At 42.9% G+C, this 20972-nt stretch overlaps 2 long non-coding RNA genes across 2 annotated transcripts; one reads left to right on the top strand and one right to left on the bottom strand.

The window, feature by feature from the left end:
- Positions 1 to 3045: 3045 nt before the first annotated feature.
- Positions 3046 to 4362, bottom strand: LOC116983510. Its single transcript, XR_004414714.1, has 3 exons — positions 4191 to 4362; positions 4042 to 4092; positions 3046 to 3075 (listed from the first exon to the last, which is right to left on the bottom strand). It is a non-coding gene; the product is annotated as an uncharacterized LOC116983510 (long non-coding RNA).
- Positions 4363 to 5555: 1193 nt separating this feature from the next.
- On the top strand, positions 5556 to 20724 carry LOC116983512. Its single transcript, XR_004414716.1, has 3 exons — positions 5556 to 5566; positions 15937 to 15943; positions 20477 to 20724. It is a non-coding gene; the product is annotated as an uncharacterized LOC116983512 (long non-coding RNA).
- The last annotated feature ends 248 nt before the right edge of the window (positions 20725 to 20972 follow it).

Genomic DNA, 20972 nt, shown 5'->3' with positions numbered 1-20972 from the left:
TTTCCGTTATTGGATTCTCCTTATCCAAAATGATGTTATATATATAGGCTATTAATTTTTCTGTATTTGGATATAAATTAAACAGTTCGTCTAACAATCCTGCTTCTTTATTTTTATAATCTTGTGTATTGGATTTAATATAATCTCTAATTTGTAAATACCTAAACAAATGTTGTGGAGACAATCCATAAATATCTTGTAACTCCTGGAATAAAAGAAATTTTCCTTTTCTATAAAGGTGTCCTATCCTTGTAATTCCTAAATCATCCCATTGTTTAAACCCCCCATCTAATATAGCAGGTTTAAACGATGGGTTATTCATAATTGGTAATCTAAATGAGAGATTATCCAAATGTAGAGTCTTAACTATTTGTTTCCAAATACGTCTATTATTATATATTATTAGGTTGTCTTTATAATTTTTTTTTTGTACTTCCGTTGGTGCAAAAATTATCGAACCTACATTGAAAGGTAGACAGTCTTCCTTTTCTATATTTAACCATGTCGGTTCATGATCCATATTTACCCACCAGAAATTCATATTCTTAATCTGAACAGGCCAGAATAGCCATTGAATGACAGTGCTGGTTCGAAGGGCCGAATGGCCTATTCCTGCACCTATTTTCTATGTTTCTATGCTTGAGTATATGGCAATAAAACTCGATCACTTGATATTGAAGCATTCATGCATGGTGGAGGTATAAGGTAGTCATAGAGTGATACAGTGTGAAAACAGGCCCTTCGGCGCAACTTGCCCACACCCGCCAACATGTCCCAGCTACGCTACCTGCTTTTGGTCCATACCTCCAAACCGGTCCTATCCATGTATCATTCTAACTTTTTCTTAAACGTTGGGATGGTCCCTGCCTCAATTACCTCCTCTGGCAGCTTGTTCCATACACCCATCACCCTTTATGTGGATAAAGTTACCCCTTAAAAAGTTACCTCTTAAAAATACTTCATACAAAAAACATTGAAATCATACTTCTACAGTGCACTAAAACATGATTTTAATACATAAAATTTCAAAAGGTTCCTACCCTTGGAGGGGGGACCCCCTTCCTCCACACCCTCTCCCCACTCAGTTGCTCCACTCCCTCACCGGGTATCCGCAAGGCTAGTGATCAGTGATCGCACAGCCTCCCCTCTTTCAAAAACGCTCCAATCCAATTTAAAGCATATATATTGTATTCAATTGTAAGTTAAAAGACTCGCTGCAGTATGCACCATATTGCACAATTCCAATGGGAGGGGGACACCCTCCTCCCCGGTCGCTAAGCTCCCTCGGGCTTGGTCTCTCGCAATTTCTCACTCCCAACTCTCACCCAATGTTGGCAGCCCTGCAAGGGCCTGAGCTAGAGGGAGAGATTGTGCAAGCCAGGACTTTATTCCTGGGAGTGCAGAAGACCGAGGGGTGACCTTATAGAGGGTGAATAAAATCATGGGGGGATAGGGTAAATGCACAGTGTTGTGTTCGAGGGCTAAATAATTCACAATCTACACTTGGTGTACAGAACCCAAAGTGTGTTTATTACAAGCCTAACATGGCTGCTGCAAAACCCCTGCAGATCTCCCAGGGACCCCCCATTAGGAAACATTCAGCTCTGGTGGTGACTCTAGGACACAACACATTTCCCTCCTTATAAACGAAGATTAACATATGTCCCATTATCCACCCAAATATGTCCATTATCAGCTTCACAGCTGATAATCCTGCAGATATATCAGATAATCCTGCAGATTAAAGGCAGAGGCAATGCCAGTTTTAAAGATGGCGTTTCGCGTTCCGTCACGTACTACACGTCAGTCCATTGGATTTTGGAGGAGTGGTCTATCTTGCTCCGCTATAGGATCTTTGCTCTGCTGTACGCTGCAAAACCCCTGCAGATCTCCCAGGGACCCCCCTTAGGAAACAATCATCTCGAGGCAGAGCCCTCTAGTGGTGACTCTAGGACACAACACTCAGGGTCTTTTTTTCACCCAGGGCAGGAGAGTCATAAATTTAAAGTGAGAGGGGAAAGAATTAAAAGGAACCTGAGGGTCAAATTGTTCACAATGAGTGTGGTGGATATATGGTACAAGCTGCCAGAAGTAGTTGAGGCATGTACAATAACAAGCATTTAAATGCAAATGGGTACATTAATAGTTTAGTTTACTGTGTGGAAACAAGCCCTTCGGCCCACTGACCAGCGATCCCTGCACATTAACACTATCCTACACCGTTAGGGCCAATCTACATGTATACCAAGCCAATTAACCTACAAACCTGTACGTCTTTGGTGTGAGGGAGTAAACCGAATATCTCGATGAAAATCCACGCGGTCACGGAGAGAACGTACAAACTCTATACAAACAGCACCCGCAGTCGGGATCCAACCCTGGTCTCCGGCGCTGTAAGTTTTATAAGGCAGCAACTCTACCTTTGCGCCACCGTGCCGCCTGTTGGAAATGTTTAGAGAGACATGGCCCAAACACGAGTAAATGGGACTAGTTTAGACGAGAAATTATGGTCGGCATGGGCGAGTTGGGTCAACGGCTCTGTTTCCATACTGTATGATTCTATGACTCCTGTCTAAGGTATCCATTGATGAGGTTAGTCTCGTTCTGTGAAATTAATAGAAATGCTATCTCTGCACTAGGTCCAATTTGTTTACATGGCAAGTTCAGAAGTAAGTGCAGGACCAGCTGCCCGATTTTTGTCCCCCCTCTGGATTGCATGTGGAGCCCAGCATTGTAGCTTTTTGACAGCCACAGGTGAACATTTGACTGCAAATCCAAGCCATCCGGATTTGCAAAAAATTCCCAATTTGCTGACAGTAATGCAGTGAATTTTTGACATTTCTCTGCAAGCTTTTTATTATAAATTGGCGTAAAGTATGAATGATATCCCCGAGATATATCTTACAATTCATTGAATCGTCAAAACCAACCTATCAAAAATCTTCTCCAGAGACAACAGCAAATTAACCACATTGCTAAAAACCATCCCGTGATGAAATATTACTCATATAAATAGTGAAATATTATCGCAAGATTCAAACGTACTTCTGTGCCATGAGTGTCGATACTTCTCTTCTGTTTTCAACCAAGAAAATAAAAATCAGTGTTATAATATTTCAGTATTCACATAAATTATAGATAAATCCAAATAGTGTAAAAAATTAAATCAAATTCCAAAGAAAAACAAATCACCATTTCTTCTCTCCTTTGTGAGGTAGAGTTATGAATAGTGATCTTTGATATGATCTCCCAGGATACAATTTTATTGTATAAAAATTATTTTGAAATTATAAACAAAAATCATAAATTATAAATACACATTAATTGTTTCCATTTTGGATTAATTTGCTTTTTTTTTGCAATTTTATAAATGTTTTATTAACAGGAAAGTTGCACTAATAATCACAAAATATATGGCACCTTAAATTTATAACATTGCCCACAATGTGACCATGATCTGAGCACAACATTTTTGGAGTGTCCGTAGAGCTATAGTACTATACATAGGAGCTGAGATGTATAAACACAATAACAATGATGCTACAGTATTAATTAGTGAATATTATAATTGACACATGACACTACACTTGCGCTAAATAATTTGCAATAATTGATCCTTTAATGCAAAGCTGTTCATTAGCAAAAAATAGATGGAAAGCAGTGTATAACTCCCGCCAACTTGAAGCAGTACACATCATTACAGCATATTAAATACTAGACTGGTTTATGCATTACAATTTAATAAGGGTTATTAAAGCTGCCTTTAACTTACTAATGCGCCCATTCATTTGAATTCCCTACTCCCAACAGAATGTTGAATTGTGTCATTGTTAGAATTAATGGGTGCAAGGTATAAGAAACTCATTTCTGTTGAGCGATTTCTAAATAGTGACAGAAGAGGATATCGAGTAATACGATTAGTTCTGCAAATGCTCAGGCATTTGAAGGACGTAAGAAGTAATGAACTATTTTACTTGTAACCATTTTGCCGTGATTAAATGGAGCATAATGATTTACATGCGTGCATTTTCTGCTTCATACCTTCAATGTTCTCGCACGAAGAATATTTGTCCGAGGATCGACATAATTATTCTGCATAAAGTAAAGACAAACGTTTAAATGATAATTTAACACATTAGCACATGTTACTCCATTCCGTATCTTTGTTTTAGTAGTAAGTCATACATTACCTGAGGCTGCTCTGATTCGGTTAAAATGAATTCAGAAGATATTAATATTGGAATAGAAATGAGCAAAAGGAAGGACAACATTGTTTTCATTTTCAACAATGCGTGCTTGTCAAACAAGTTGCAGGGAGCCTGGTTTTATTCTGAGATCTGTTAATAAGTAATCGTTGCATTGATCCTATCTCCTACAATGAATACATATTGCTGGCCCACTAGTTTATGCAATACATCAGCACTTTTAAAACAAACACGGATGTTGCAAACAAATTATGCAATCTGACTCGTCCAAAGAGTGGTCTGTGCCATGTCCGTCCTGGGTGCGGTCCTGGAGCAAGATAGACCACGCCCACAAACTCCAATGTAGTGCGTAACGGAACGTCACTACCGCCATTTTAGTAATAAGACCCCGACCTCCGTTCAGCCTCTCGCAGTTTCATCCAGATACTAGAGGAGCTTAATCCTCGTCAGTCAATTGGATTTTGCAGCAGTTTATCTTGGTCTATCTTAGCCTTCTATGATAGACCATTATGATCTTTGTTTAAAATAAATAAGGTGCTTCTTTTTTTATTATTAAAAAGGGAAATTGCGTATAAAATGGGCGACAATGCGCAATGAAAGGTCTCTGGACCATATGCATTCTATGATCTTTGATTTAATCAATGTTGTGGGGGAACGGTATGTGTGTGTTTCTGTGTGTGAGAGGCAAGATAGAGATAATACATTTCAATGTTCTCGTATGGATCAGAAGCAACTTTGATTTAAAGCAACTCATGATGTACATGAACCATTCTCATGATGTACATAAGCCATGAAGGCAAATATATTTGGCTTTTATTTGTCATAAGGTATAAGGACCATAAGCCATAATATATATTTATATATTATAAACATGTATATATAATATATATATATATATGTGTGTGTGTGTGTGTGTGTGTATATATATATATATATATATATGATACACACGTATATAAATGTGATAATGATGTATATAATTATAATACATACATTTGTCTCTAGTTTCTTATCTATATATACACGCATATATTCATTGTATATATATATGATTCGTATATATATATGTGTGATATATATGTATATAAATATATAACACGTATATATATTTCTCTAGTTTCTTATGATCTCTAATTTTGTTGAACTTTTTTTCTTTCTTTCATGCAACCTCTCTCTCTCTCTAAAATCCTAATATTGTGAATAAGATATCAAAGAACACATGCCAAGATATTTTTTCATTCTATATTAGTGTAATGAAATGTAGTGTATACATACCTACATTGATGCAGAAGTGCGAGCATTAGACATGAATACTGTGCATTGCTACCATAGTTTAGTTTTTAATTTAACCTATATTTGAGGTAACTCTAACATATATTTGAGGGAAATGAGTTACCGTATTTCCCGGCAATGGAGACGCACCACCATTTGAGTAGCTAAATTTTGAAAAAAGGATGGCGGGACAGGATCGAGGGTTTAGTCCAGGGGTCTGCAGCCTTTTTTGCATAGGGGCCAGGACCCTCCTGTAGATCAGTGCATGCTCCTTTAACATAGTGACCTCACCACTACTAACCACTCCCCATTATCTCCTGTATAACTGTAGCCTCCCCACGTCTCTCTCGCTCTCTAGCTCCAGTGACAGACCACGGACAGCTAGGGCACAGTGTGTGTTTTATACCCGTGTCTATAATAAAACATGTAGTGAAGACATCGTGTGTTTGGAGGGCATTACACCTCCAGGACTAGTGCAGTTCCTAGGGCGCCTGCGAGCCCCGGGTCTAGCTGCGGTTCCGCTGTCTGGTAACAGCGGCCGCTCGCAGCCAATGTAGGTATGTATACACTACAGAGTGAGTTTTTAAATGTGAATATCTCATAATGACACATGGCTTAGCAGTAATATTGCATCAATCCACTCAATTTTAAATAATTCTACATCAAAATTCATAAACAAGGATAACACTTAATTTCTGTCAATCATGGTAAGATTTGCATAATTTACATCGTTTTATGTGTGAGATATACAGGGTTGCAGTGTTTCGCATATAAACTAACCTATGAAAGTGATGTAAAATGCAACGTATTTCAAACAATGATACCCCCACCCCTGCTTACCCCAAAGGACAAAATGTCCAACGTACATACAACAATAAATGTCGTCATTTGCATTCTTTTGTGAGGTTAACAAATCACAATTTGCTGCTTTGAAGGCTTTGGTGCAGATGGGAGGTTCTCATTCTTCCTCTTGAGTATCCTGCGTTGGGAATACAGACGTTTCGCTGGGTTAGGGATGTCGCTTAGTGGTCTATCTTGCTCCTCTAGTATCGTTGCCCAGAAGAGAGGAGGGTAGGACAAAGCCTGGTGAGCGATAGGTGGATACAGTGAGGGGGGGGGGGGGGGGGGGGAGGAGATGGTTAAGCAGATGATTGGACAAAAGGCAAGAGATTAAAAGGCAAAAGGTGTGAGATATTTGTATGTTTTATGGACACAGGTCTATCTTTGGAAATTTTGATTAATATTAATAAATCTGCTCACAAAAAAGCAAAGCAAAAGGGTAAAGAAGAATTATGTTCACATCACAAATTCTGGACTGAACAGCAGAAAAAGTCCTGATGCAGGTTCTTGGCCTGAAACATCAACCTTTCTTTACCACGCAAACATTTTGTTTGACCTGCTGAATTTTTCCAGGAAATTATTTTCTGCTCGGCATTCAAATCTCTTGACTGCCCTAAATTATATAGTTAGATTAATACTGAAGGTACAGATTAATTCAATTATTAATTCAGTAATTCATTCCTGAAATAAATAGTGACAACATTAGTTCACTCGGGTTAAGGGGAAATCAACCCTGAAATCATGGTGAGAGATGCAAAAAGCTGGAGTGACTCAGCGGGTCAGGCAACATCTCTGGAGAAAAGGTATAGGTGACGTTGCAGGTCGAAACCACTCTTCAGGCTGAGAGTCAGTGGAGAGCGAAACGAGAGATATGGAAAGGTATATAGAACAAGTGAATGAAAGGTCAGCAAAAGGACAAATCAAATCAGACGTTTCACAGAGTGCTGGAGTGACTCAGCGGGTCAGGCAGCATATAACCATAAACAATTACAGCACGGAAACAGGCCATCTCGGCCCTTCTAGTCCGTGCCGAACACTTATTCTCACCTAGTCCCATCTACCTGCACTCAGACCATAACCCTCCATTCCTTTCCCGTCCATATACCTATCCAATTTATTTTTAAATGATAAAATCGAACCTGCCTCCACCACTTCCACTGGAAGCTCATTTCACACAGCCACCACTCTCTGAGTAAAGAAGTTCCCCCTCATGTTACCCTAAACTTTTGTCCCTTAATTCTCAAATCATGTCCTCTTGTTTGAATCTTCCCTACTCGCAATGGAAAAAGCTTATCCACGTCAACTCTGCCTATCCCTCTCATTATTTTAAAGACCTCTATCAAGTCCCCCCTTAACCTTCTGCGTTCCAAAGAATAAAGGCCTATCTTGTTCAATCTTTCTCTGTAACTTAGGTGCTGAAACCCAGGCAACATTCTAGTAAATCTCCTCTGTACTCTCTCTATTTTGTTGATATCTTTCCTATAATTTGGCGACCAAAATTTACACCATACTCCAGAATTGGCCTCACCAATGCCTTGTACAATGTATTACATCCCAATTTCTATACTCAATGCTCTGATTTATAAAGGCCAGCACACCAAAAGCTTTATTTACCACCCTATCTACATGAGATTCCACCTTCAGGGAACTATGTACAGTTATTGCTAGATCCCTCTGTGCAACTGCATTCCTCAATTCGCTACCATTTACCATGTACGTCCTATTTTGATTTGTCCTGCCAAGATGTAGCACCTCACACTTATCAGCATTAAACTCCATCTGCCATCTTTCAGCCCACTCTTCCAAATGGCCTAAATCTCCCTGTAGACTTTGAAAATCTACTTCATTATCCACAACTTATCCACTATCTTAGTATCATCTGCATACTTACTAATCCAATTTACCACACCATCATCCAGATCATTGATGTATATGACAAACAACAGTGGACCCAACACAGATCCATGAGTCACCGGCCTCCAACCTGACAAACATTTATCCACCATAATGCCCCTGTCCCACTTAGGAAACCTGAACGGAAACCTCTGGAGACTTTGCACCCCACCCAAGGTTTCTGTGCAGTTCCCGGAGGTTGCAGGTGGTTGCCGGAGGTTGCAGGTAGTGGAAGCAGGTAGGGAGACTGACAAAAACCTCCGAGAACATCCAAAAACCACACAGAAACCTTGGGTGGGGCGCAAAGTCTCCAGAGGTTTCCGTTCGGGTTTCCTAAGTGGGACATGGGCATTACTCTCTGGTATCTCCCATTCAGCCACTGTTGAATCCATCTTGCTACTCCACTATTAATACCCAACAATTGAACCTTCTTAACCAACCTTCCATGTGGAACCTTGTCAAAGGCCTTACAGTATCTCTGGAGAAAAGGAATAGGTGATGTTCCAGGTATAAACCACTCTTCAGGCTGAGAGTCAGTGGAGAGGGAAACGAGAGATATGAAAAGGTACATAGAAGAAATTAATGAAAGGTAGGCAAAAGGACAAATCAAACCAGCAATGATAATCAAGGAAATGTGGAGCCCACAATGGTCCATTGTTGGCTGTGGCGAAGTTGACAACGAGTGATACAAACAGTGAAACTAAGCAGGATGACAGTGAAACTAATATGATGACTAGGATGGGGGAGGGACGGAGGAAGAGGGGATGCAAGGGTTACTTGAAGCTAGAGAAGTTACTCCAGCTTTTTGTGTCTATCTTCTGTGTAAACCAGCATCTGCAGTTCCTTCCTACACAGAATTGGGATTGTCACTTTGAAATGTATCCATTTCAAACTTTATTTCAAGTCACATTTATCAAATTAAGTGAGTTAGTTTGTAACTACTTTTTATACTGGATCAAATACCAAATTTCTTGCTTGCAAACTGCAATTATTATATATTTTGTTGTTTTAATCACAATTTAACAGAAACATAGAAACATAGAAAATAGGTGCAGGAGTAGGCCATTCGAACCTTCGAGCCTGCACCGCCATTCAATATGATCATGGCTGATCATCCCACTCAGTATCCTGTACCTGCCTTCTCTCCATACCCCCTGATCCCTTTAGCCACAAGGGCCACATCTAACTCTCTCTTAAATATAGCCAATGAACTGGCCTCAACTACCTTCTGTGGCAGAGAACTCCAGAGATTCACCACTCTCTGTGTGAAAAATGTTTTCCTCATCTCGGTCCTAAAAGATTTCCCCCTTATCCTTAAACTGTGACCCCTTGTTCTGGACTTCCCCAACATCAGGAACAATCTTCCTGCATCTAGCCTGTCCAAACCCTTAAGAATTTTGTAAGTTTCTATAAGATCCCCCCTCAATCTTCTAAATTCTAGCGAGTACAAACTGAGTCTATCCAGTCTTTCTTCATATGAAAGTCCTGACATCCCAGGAATCAGTCTGGTGAACCTTCTCTGTACTGCCTCTATGGCAAGAATGTCTTTCCTCAGATTAGGTGTCCTTCCTCAGATTAACAACATCTTAATCATCCATTGCATGTGCCTTCCTCCCAGATAAAATTAATTAAGAGCTGCATTATTCCCTGTGGGCATCCTGCACTTAATTATTAGTCACTTTGCAATTAAATTAGTTCCTTTTCTCTGCTGCAGGCCAGTTTTACCATGGAGTGAATGCTGAGGTATATGACATTCGCCCCAGCTTAGATCAAGGCAAACCTCATGCGACAATGGATGTGAAAGGTCACAAACTCAGGGTGACAAGGTATTATATCCAAGTGCAAATTCTACTAACTTGTCCTATTCAACATTTAAACAATCTCTGTAGATTTCTTACCTGCATTTATATTCCTATCTTCTAAGGGGTCTCAGAAAGATTACAGACTCAATCTGAAACAAGGTACCAACGTTTCATGCTGGTTTGTTCACAACAACGGGAAAGGATTTGTTGACGGAATTCCCACTGACTATGTTTGTAAAGGAGTTAAGTCTGACACACTGTAACTTTACTGAGTCTTTAATAAAGGCACATGTCAAACACGTCCCAGTACTGACTGCATCTAGTCTTCAGGCGTACTGGAACCAAGGGAGGAGCAAGGGGAAGCTATCACAGTTATACCAAAGATCCTATAGCAGAGCAAGATAGACCACTCCTCCGAAATTCAATGGACTGACGTGTAGTATGTGACGGAACGTCATGGCCGCCATTTCTTTATGCAACACGCGACTTCCGGTATGCCACCCGCTGTGATCCAAAGTAAAGATTATAGAGCTCCTCTATAATCTTTGATCCAAAGCAAAGATCCTCGAGTATCTTGTTGCGGGAACAGCCCCCTCCTTTGCGTAGTTTCCCTTGCATTGTGTTGTGCAGTTTTCCTTGTATTGCTTTAACACACACTGCACAAAATTAAATTTAACGTATATATATTTATATGAATGTGTGTCTGTGTGTGAGAGGCAAGTTGGAGATAATAAAGTTTATTCTCATGGATCAGAAGCAACTTTGATTTAAATAATCACTATTAATTCATTTGTCTTGTAAGATGATGTACATAAACCATAAAGGCAATTATATATATAATTATATAGTAATAATAAAGATATGCATATATATATATTTATACACATACATATATATACACATACATATATACACATACATATATACACATACATACATACACACGTATACACATACATATATACACATACAAATGCATACATACATATGGATACATTTATATGCATACATACACACATATATAAACATATATATACATACATATTTACACACATATACATATACATGCATATATACACATACATGCATATATACACATACATATATATTTATACATATGATCATTTTCCAACGATCAATAGATTTACGATCAGTTCCTGTGGATTGGAGGATAGCTAATGCTATCCCACTTTTCAAGAAAGGAGCGTGAGAGAAAACGGGGAATTACAGACCAGTTAGCCCGACTTTGGTGGTGTGAAAGATGCTGGAGTCAATTATTAAAGATTTAATAATGGGGCATTTGGATAGCAGTAAAAGAATTAGTCCAAGTCAACATGGATTTATGAAAGGGAAATCATGTTTGACTAATCTTCTGGATTTTTTTGCCGCAAAGCTTGGTGTTGGGGCCGCAACTGTTTACCATATATATTAATGATTTGGAAAAGGGAATTAGGAGCAAAACTAATGCATACATCCCTACATATTTAAATTCATCTGATAAGTTGGTCAAATAACATGGGCACCTTCTTGCTTTTTTTGAGACATGGATTTTTTAAACGTGAATGTCTCATAGCAACACATTTGTGGGTCAGCAGTATTTTGTACCAACCCCCACAATTTCAAATAATTCTAAATTGAACTTCTTAAACAAGGAAAACAATTTTTATTTACATCATTTTGTGTGGCTGTCAAGGTGGCTGTGTTGACTGTGTAATTATGAGACTGCCGGGCAGTATCACTGTGAATGGCGGTGGCTGTGTGTTTTAATGCAAGTGTGAAAAGGAGAGTAAATTTAAAGAGACAATGTGAGAACCATCAGGGTTTCATCCAAGAACCAATTTAAAGGCAAGGTTCCATCAATTACAGTATTTTAATTGAAAATCTTACTCTTAATATTCTTCCTAATTAGGCTTTTTGTGTTCCCTCTTGAACCTTGTGTCTCCCAGAGCCTCTGGGGAGGTTCTGGAGATACAATAATCCAATCTTGAGGCAAATAACCATCTTTAAAACTGGCATTGCCTCTGCCTTTAATTCTACATTCTCTGAGGATGCTGGATGCCGCGACAATCTCTTGCTACAAGTACAGACAGGCAGTCAACTGCAAAAAGATCAAAGAGAGGAAAGAGTATGGGAAAGGCTTTTCAGAATCATAATCAGATTTTATTTGCCAAGTATGTTTTGCAACATAAGAGGAATTTCATTGGCCAGGTCAGTCATACAATTAAAAGAAACAGCACTCAAAAACACATTTTAATACGGACATTCACCACAGTGACTCCTACACATTCCTCACTGTGATGGAAGACGAAATAAAGTTCAAGTCCCTTCCTTTTGTTCTTCCTCGGTCGGGGGCCTCAAGTTCAAACTCCGTTAAATGGTGAACTCCTCTTGGTCTCCAGGCCTATAGTGCTGCACAAATCACTGCACCACATGCATCTATTTATTCCCTTTTCACATGGTTCATGCAGCTGGATATTAACTTGCCGACATGGAAAGAGATGCAGTGAGCATTCAATAGTTCAGACTTGTGTTAGAGAGTAGTTAGAGAGTAGTGCGTTCGGCCGAACGCACTATGGGAACTTCACTTGCCCCCCTGTAGGAACTATACATCAGGAGGTGCAACTCCAGAGCCAACAATATCATGAGAGACCCCTTCCACCCCTGCAACGGACTGTTCCTGCTGCTACGGTCAGGCAAACACCTCCGTTGCCATACGGTGAGAACGGAGAGGTTGAGAAGGGGTTTCTTCCCAGAGGCCATTCGGACTGTAAACGCCTATCTCACCAGGGACTAACTCTACTGAACGTTTTTCCTTCCATTATTTATTATGTAAAATAATATGTGTGTTATGATTGTGTTTATAGTTGTTTGGTTGTTTGCCTTTTGCACAAAAGTCCACGAGCATTGCCACTTTCATTTCACTGCACATCTCGTATGTGTATGTGGCAAATAAACTTGACTTGACTTGACTTCTGGGTGAATTAAGGGGCTGCTTGATGGGCTGAGGGTAATCGAGATTGGCTGATTGTCATTCTTTTGGAAGAACTGATGGAAGTTCTTATGGAAAAGCTGATGAATTGACTACGGGATGAACTGGTGGGCTCGAGGATTGCTGGATGAGTGTAACAGAAACATAGAAAATAGGTGCAGGAGGAGGCCATTTGACCCTTCGAGCCAGCACCGCCATTCATTGTGATCATGGCTGATCAGCCCCAATCGATAAGTTGAGCTGAAGGGCCTGCTTCTACGCTGTGAGACTCTATGACTAGGTGATCTGTTGAGGCTGGTGGTATGCCATGAGGAACAATGGGCATGGACCTTTGTAAACCACCACCTGGTTGAGTCTCCTTGAGTCACCATCGGCATTGATAACATCAGTCAAGGGTTGATGATCTGCAAAAAACAAGTTGGTCTCATTCTTGTTCTCTCATGCGATACAGGCAGCAGCTCTGAACTGCCTGTGTTTGCCCTCTTGGCTGTCTTGTCAAATTACGCTGGAGATTAGAGTCACTCCTGAAACAAACAGTGCCTTGTGATCCACAGGGGAAAAAATAAAATCTAAATGCAGAACAATGGATGGTTTAAATCAAAGAAAATGATACAAAGAGGCCATTAGAGCAATACCGATCTAGGAAACTGAGAGCAGATTTTACAATGCATTTAAACCTCTCCCATTTTTATGAGATGCATTCCTGGAATATGTAGGAAGTTTATTGTAACCTAGTGCCCTAGTGGATTAAGGGCGGCATGGTGGTGCAGCGGTAAAGTTGCTGCCTTACAGTGGGTGCTGTCTGTACGGAGTTCGTAGGTTCTCTCCGTGACTGAATGGGTGTTCTCCGAGATCTTCGGTTTCCTCCCACATTCCAAAGACATACAGGTTTGTAGGCTTGGTATAAGTGTAAATTGTCCCTAGTGTGTGTAGGATGGTATTAGTGTGCGGGGATCGCTGGTCAATGCGGACGCGGTGGGCCAAAGGGCCTGTTTCCGCGCTGTATCTCTGTAAGAAATAAAAGCAAGGATAAGCCATCTAAGTTCACACCACCATCAGTAAGATTATTGTTGATCCTGCAACTCAACACCTTATTCCCACATTCTCTCCATTATCCTTCATCCTTTTCGTATTTGAAAAAAAATATCTCTCCTTTCAAGGACTCGACTTTCACCGCGATCAAGAATTCCAAGATTCCCAGCCCTTGAGTGAAGAAACTGCTCCTTGTCTCATTACTAAATATCATGACCCATATTCTGAGACTTTGGCCCTCGTTCTAGGTCACCAGACCAGCCGCAATCTCCACCCACGAGTCCAATCTAAACAGAGATAGACACAAAATGCTGGAGTAACTCAGTGGGTCAGGCAGCATCTCTGGAGAAAAGGAATAGGTGACGTTGCAGGTCGGAAGCCTTCTTCAGACTGCGTTCTGACACTTCTTCTTCTTCTTCTTGCGTATGGCGTGCACAGCCTAAAGTTGGAGGACAACTTGTTCTATTTGATCTTATTTGACTGTGCACACCTGGTTGATTGCATTTGTCGAAACAGGTGAAGGTTGCAATCTGACACCAAAGAGCAAAATGTCCAACGTAGATACAATAATAAATATATCGCCATTTGCATTAGTTTTGTGCAGTTAACAAATCACAATTTCACACAATGTACATAAGACGGCAGTTATTTGACAAATACTCTGCAGTTCGGTGCAGGAGATCTTGTCGACGAGTATTCTGGACCCACTGTTGACATCTGAAATTACAGGAGATATCATTTAGGATTAACTAATAAGAAAAAAGATGATCATAACTACATGCCTGAACAATGGATGATATATCACTTAAATTCAATTGTTTTCAGTTGTGTGGAGAGACCTGTATGTTGAAGATGCTTTTTGCCTCTAATAAGTCAATTTACCTTAAATGTAGAAGAGCTTATTAAAATCTTCTTACAAAGACCATTAAGTATTTTCTTTCTATCCTCTTTTGGACCTAAGGCATAGCAGAGCTGCCAACTCTCATGAAGAGGTAAGGGAGGGAGAGAGGGAAGGGAGGGAGAGGGAAGGGAGGGAGATCGAGAGAAGAGAGGGAGAGAGAGAGAGATCGAGAGAAGAGAGGGAGAGAGAGATCGAGAGAAGAGAGGGGAGCGAGAGATCGAGAGAAGAGCGGGGAGAGAGAGATCGAAAGAGAGGGGAGAGAGAGATCGAGAGAAGATAGGGAGAAGGGGGGAGAGGGAGAGGGGGGAGAGGGAGAAGGGGGAGAGGGGGGAGAGGGAGAAGAGGGAGAAGGGGGGACAGGGAAAAGGGGGGACAGGGAGAAGGGGGCGAGGGAGAATGGAACGATAGCACATTATAACGTGCAGCCGTCCCATTCCGACCAAAGATTATAGAGCAGAGCTCCTCTCGTACCTTTGATTGCAGCCGCCACCGCCGAACCCCCCGGCCCACCATTGCACCCAAAGATGATAGAGCTGAGTTGCATAATCTTTGATTGCACCCTTCTTCACGGCGGGTTTGTGATCTTTGCTTGTGATGTCTCGACAATTCGAGGGACATAACGGGTAACAGCCGTCGCGTTCTCGGACTCGAATCTGAGCTCGAAAAATCTCGTGGTCACTGGGCCTAATGTGTCCCACGGGCCATATTTTGGAGACCAATCCCTTACAAGAACAAAACCAAAAACGTACAGAAGTGTTAAAATTGTCTTTATTATAGTGGTAAGTAAAGATCTATTAAAAAATAAGTCTACTAACTTTCTAATGTACCGACAAACCTAGTTTCCCAATGGCCGTTGATGGGAGAACAGAAAATAACATTTTCACGGCGGAATATCGACAAAAAATAATAATAATATTTTCTTACCTTTCTTTTTTATCGGGGAACCTAAAGAATGACAGGTCTGGTCGTTTAGATTTACGATTAGAACAATTGATAGCGGAGCAGTGAGGTGAAGATTTAGATGAGGACGCCATGACAGCCCAATAAAATGCTCAATAAAATGGCGTAGACAATCACACACGTCATACTAGCGGACAGGAGGTTTGACAACCCAACCCGAGCGTGTGCGTATAGCACCATCACCCTCCCCACCAGATAGAAGAGGAGGCGGAGCAGTAGCAGCCGGGAAGGAGAAAGTCGGCGGAGACCCAACCGGGAATGCGGGAGGTGACCCAACCGGCACAGGTGATCCAGGAGGAGGAGACGGGGGAGAAGGAGGAAAAGGAGCAGGGGAGGAGATCATCTGCCCGAAACCAGGAAGCGCAGAGGGAGGAGAACGCGGCAAGCGAACTGACCGGGGCATGCAGGGAGCTGTGGGGTAATTAGTAATGACAGGCTTGAAACGCAACGGAGGAGCGTAGGGATCCGCAGGAGGAGGCTGCGGCTCGTTAACGACCAACAGGTGCTGGCGGCTCCGGCGGTAGACAGTTCCATCAAAGTCCACCAGGTAAGATCTCGGAGAATCGTCCACACCAACAACGGTTGCGAGCCGGGAGAATCCGGTGGCTGTCTGCATGTGGACGACCTGGCCAGGCAGTAGTGGTGAGAGCGGGCGGCAGGACTTGTCGTGAGAGCGGCGCTGTACCTCATGCTTGTGGGCAATCCGTTGCTGGACGGCGGCAGGCTGGAGGACCTTGGGCACCAGGGATTGTTGGGCGATCGGCATCGGTGGGCGAAGCACGCGGGACATCAGACACTGGGCAGGGGATCGCATGGTAGGGTCCCGTGAGATGTTGCGAAGGTTTAGTAGACCCAGGTAGAAGTCACCATTGGACAGACGAGACTGCTCGAGCAAATTCTTGGCACTGCGGACAGCTCACTCGGCCAGGCCGTTGCTCTGCGGGTATTCGGGGCTGCTGGTATAGTGAGTGAAGTTCCACTTCACAGCGAAAGCCTGGAATTCTGCGCTGGCGAACTGACGGCCGTTGTCAGTCTGCAAGCGGACCGGGGACCCAAAGGTAGCAAAGTGTCTGCGCAGCTTACTGATAACCATTTCAGAGGTGATAGCAGGGAGAAGGTCCACTTCGAACCAATTGGAGTATGAATCAACCAACACCAGGTAGTGCTTGCCTCGCCATTCGAATATGTCAGCAGCCAGCGAGGTCCAGGGCATGGCAGGCGCAGGCTGCTGCAGAAGTGGCTGGCGCTGCTGATGTGGGGCAAGAGTGTTGCAATCAGGACAGGAGGCTACTCGGGCTTTAATGTATTTGGCCATGCCGGGCCAATAGTACTGTTCTTGGGCATGTGAGATGGTGGCATCGGCTCCGGGATGCCCCATGTGGGCAGCGTTGTAGTACAAGTCGTATAGGGAGGCAGGGACAACCACCTTGTGACCCTTGATGATGATGCCGTCCCGGAGCACAAGCTCGTCGCGGACCAGAAAGAAAGGGTGGGCGCCCGCAGGCAGTGAGGTGCGTCTGCTGGGCCACCCCCGCTGGATGACAGCTGCGAGCTGTTGCAGGTCGGGGTCGTTGGCGGTGTGCTCAACCAGGCACTGCAGCTGCTTAGAGGGAACAAAGTTAACATTGAGTACCTGCAGATCCTCCTGCTCGTAGGGATGCCTGTCACAGGAGGAGCGGGGGGCCCTGGACAGAGCTTCGGCCACATGCATCTCGGTGCCCCTCTTGTACACGATCAGAAAGTCAAACCGCTGGAGCTGTAGCATCATGCGCTGGAGTCTGCTTATTGAGGATGGTCACCAAGGGTTGATGATCCGTCTCGACGGTGAACCTGGTACCGAAAAGAAAATCCTTGAACTTGGAGCAGGCGAATACAACCGCAAGAAGCTCCTTCTCGATTTGTGCATAGCGCTGCTCAGTGTCTTCGTGGACAGTACAGTCAAAGGACACCAGCCCGAGATCCTGACACGCCTGATTTCTCAACAGAGTCACACAGTCGCAGTCGAGAATGAAGAACGACAGGTCACGCAAAGATTTCTTCAGCACACAGTGGAAGGTGGCCCTCCCCACAGGTTTCAGCTCCTCTCCCCCATAAGCACGCAATATGGAGCGATCAGCAGTTAACAGCTCATTATTTCTAATCTTCCTGAACAGGGATGTTGACATAACATTCACCTTCACCCCTGTGTCTAGCTTAGCAGTGAAGGATTTGTTGTTGACAGTGACTAGTACAGAAGGATCGGGGAGGCGAGATTGATTATGAAGGAGAGAATAAACACTGGCTTCTCCCATGGAAATACTGGGTTCAGAGTCGAGGGCAGTGTCGACAGAAGACTGGGAACCGAATTCATTATCAACTTGTTGAAGGTTGTTGAAAACTTGTCTGGGAGCTGGAAGAACGTTCCCACGGGAGCGACAGGCAGCTGAGAAATGGTTCATCTTCTTACAGAAATTACAAGCTTTACCAAATGCTGGGCACTGCGACTGCATAGAGTGGACATAATTACAGTTGGGACACTTCTTGACAAGCGGGACCCGAGCGGCATAAATCAGCCGCGGTGCAGGGCGAACGTTGTCTTGCTTGCGACGGGGCATAGCAACACCAGTCAGATTAATAGCCCGATTGTCAGATCCCCTCTGCCCATGTAGCGGGGCAACCACCTCAGCAATTCGGCATGCATGCATAGCCTCAGTCAGGGTGAGGTCCGGTTTCCGCAGCAGCTCTGCTCGTAGCTTCTGATCTAGCATGCCGGTGACTAAAATGTCTCTGGTGAGCTGATCACGCGTGTTCTCGAAACGGCACCGCTGAGCAAGGTAGCGCAGGTCAGCGATAAAACATTCAACAGGCTCATCAGGCTGCCGTTTCCTTGTAAAGATTCTAGCCCGCTCCAATATACAGTTGGAGGGCAAATCACAAATCTCCGCAAACTTGCGTAAGAGACATACCGGGTCGTTGGCAGATTCCACCGGCTCGACGACCTGGTCGTTGTCATCCAGGACCGCTGGATTGTAAGTGAAAGCCTGAGCTCGTTTCATAGCATCGGGACCAGCAAGGTTCAGCAGGAGTGAGGCTTTGACCGCATCGGGGTCATTTCGGTGCACGATGTTGATGAAGTGGTTGTAGTCCAGCACAAAAGTAGCCCATCGCTCCGCAATGTCAGCGTCAAAGACAAGGGGAGAGGGCTTGCGGCACGAGAATGCCATGGCAAATGGGGAATTAACCACTAGTAAAAGTGGGAGCAAATAAAACCCGATAAACAGGAGGCGCGCGTTTAACTTACTGACACCATGTAAAGGAATTAAGTCTGACACACTGTAACTATACTGAGTCTTTAATAAAGGCACATGTTAAGCACGTCCCAGTACTGACTGCATCTAGTCTTCAGGCGTACTGGAACCAAGGGAGGAGCAAGGGGAAAATATCACAGTTATACTGAGATGACTAAGGCGTGGTTAGGGGCATTGAGGTAGCTACATTATAGGTTGCATGCATAAACCATCTACAATGTTGTTCCTTCATTATTTGATTATTTTTATCCAAGTGGTGAGATGGAATGGTGAAAATGTATCCCTTTGCCATCCCTTTCCTGGTTTTATTGTTCAATCACTACATCCTAAACACGATACAGTTGCACCCATTACCTCTCTTTCATTCATGGATCCCTGCAGTCATTTATAATGGACGTTGCACATTGAGCTGACAAGTATCAATCATTGTACCTCGTGGACCGGCACACAACGCTGGAGTAACTCCACGGGACAGGCAGCATCTCTGGAGAAAAGGACCCTTTTTCAGAGCCCAAAACACCACCCATTCCTTCTCCCCAACGATGCTGCCTGTTCTGCTGAGTTACTCCAGCATTTTGTGTCTATCTGGCATCTGCAGTTCCTTCCTACACATAGCACCACGTGGTATCAACAGCAATTGTCCATTCACCTGATGATGGCACATGTTAATATAGACTGAACTCCTTGCCAACTGAGTGGGAAAGATTTAAAAAACAGTTTCCGCCAGGCTTCCTAGTTTAATTCAATAACCACTTTGACACAATACTAATTACTCTAGTGGCAATGATGATCTGGAACAAATGCTCTTCCAGTTCCAATGATGATAACAAATGGAGGGGGAAGTTTCCAAAGTCTCCCTGAGCTGAAACAATACACCAGACTAATTTCTGTGTGAGGGTTTTGAAAAGTTGGAAAGAGCCAACAGTAACAGGTTGATTCTGGCATCATTTTTGAGAGAAGCTCCAAAGGGGGGATATTGAACGATGTCTCTGGTGCCCACTTACTTATCGCGGGATAGAAGGAGGCCATTTGGCCCACAGTGTTGGTGTGACTCCCAGAAGAGCAATCTCTTGGGAAAACTGGCAAGCAAACTGTTGAAGGAACTCAGCGGGTTGAGCAGCATCTATGGGAGGGGGAGGGGGGGGAGGAGTAAAGACATGTTTGATGTTTTGGATTAAAACCCAGCGTTGCATCGCGCACACGTTGTTTCTGCATATTTCACACATGCACGAGTCGCCATATTTAGGTGCCATTTACAAAGATGTCCAAAGTACTAAGTGCTCCATGTACTGGAGCATGAAATCTGAGCACCTGATGGAAATCCATGCACTCTGGAGGGGAACATGCAAACTCCCCCAAACGTGCAACACCTGAGGTCAGGATTGAATCCAGGTCACTTGAGCAGTGAGTCAACAGACAAACCACTGCCACAGCTTCAATAATCGTGTCTTTTGAGAAATAGTGCCCTTGACACCGACACTGTTTTACAGAAGTGAAGTCTCTTCACACAATTAAATAAAGTATGTAATTCTGCAAAAGATGCCCATTAAAACTAAACATTAAAATTATTCTGTTAATTTCAAAATAAGTGCATTGTTGCTTTTGCTGTTCCTTTTGTGGTTTGTGATCTTCCATTTAATTGACTCAAATTTAATTCCAACATTTCTCAGGACATGGGTGTTCTATGTAACTTTAGATTTAGATTCCCACGTTTCACTTGAATTAGGGCTGCCAACATTGGGTTGGAGTTGGGAGTGAGTATAATTGTGAGAGACCAAGCCCGAGGGAATG

This window comes from Amblyraja radiata, chromosome 18 (assembly GCF_010909765.2).
Source record: "Amblyraja radiata isolate CabotCenter1 chromosome 18, sAmbRad1.1.pri, whole genome shotgun sequence".
Taxonomy (NCBI): domain Eukaryota; kingdom Metazoa; phylum Chordata; class Chondrichthyes; order Rajiformes; family Rajidae; genus Amblyraja; species Amblyraja radiata.
This window is presented reverse-complemented; position numbering and strand designations above follow the sequence as displayed.